Genomic DNA, 617 nt, shown 5'->3' with positions numbered 1-617 from the left:
TGTCAATAGAGTGGCCATATTTTCAGCTATGGAGTTGGTCTGGTCTAACGCCACTAAGTGAACCACATGAGTGATTGGAGCGTTTCTTGTCGTCCATCCTGAGTTTTATATCATCTTGTCAAGTAGGATCTTGCTCTCTCTAAATGTTTTGCTAAAAATGATCCACCTATTGAAGCATCAACATTGGCTTTCAAACTATCTGCCAAACCCATATAAAATCTCTGCCCTAACATCTGCTCCGGAATACCATGATGTGGACACGTAACGAGAAGACCCTTGAATCTCTCCTACGTTTCTTGTAACATCTCTGTTGGTTTCTGTTTGAAGCTCAATATCTCATCAATTCGCTGAGCAGTCTTGTTGGGTAGGTGAAATTTGTTCACAAATTGCTTGACTAATTCCTCCCAAGTAGTGATGGATTTTGTGGGGAGTGAATTAAGCCAAGTCTGAGCTGCTCCTGTCACTGAGAATGGAAACAACAACAGACGTATTGCTTCCGGTGTCACGTTATGTTGCCTCTATGTGGCATAGATTGACAGGAAATTCTTTAGATGCTACTGAGGATCTTCAACGTATAACCTAGAGAACAATCATTTGTTCTGCAACAAATGTAGCAT

The 617-nt window shown here is 41.2% G+C and overlaps 1 non-coding gene across 1 annotated transcript; it reads left to right on the top strand.

The window, feature by feature from the left end:
- Window positions 1-243: 243 nt before the first annotated feature.
- On the top strand, window positions 244-349 carry LOC138874326 (small nucleolar RNA R71). The gene has a single exon (XR_011401365.1). It is a non-coding gene; the product is annotated as a small nucleolar RNA R71 (small nucleolar RNA).
- Window positions 350-617: the final 268 nt, after the last annotated feature.

Source organism: Nicotiana sylvestris, chromosome 7, assembly GCF_000393655.2.
Source record: "Nicotiana sylvestris chromosome 7, ASM39365v2, whole genome shotgun sequence".
Taxonomy (NCBI): Eukaryota; Viridiplantae; Streptophyta; class Magnoliopsida; order Solanales; family Solanaceae; genus Nicotiana; species Nicotiana sylvestris.
The sequence above is the reverse complement of the archived record's forward strand: the minus strand, read 5'-3'. Positions and strand labels throughout refer to the sequence as shown.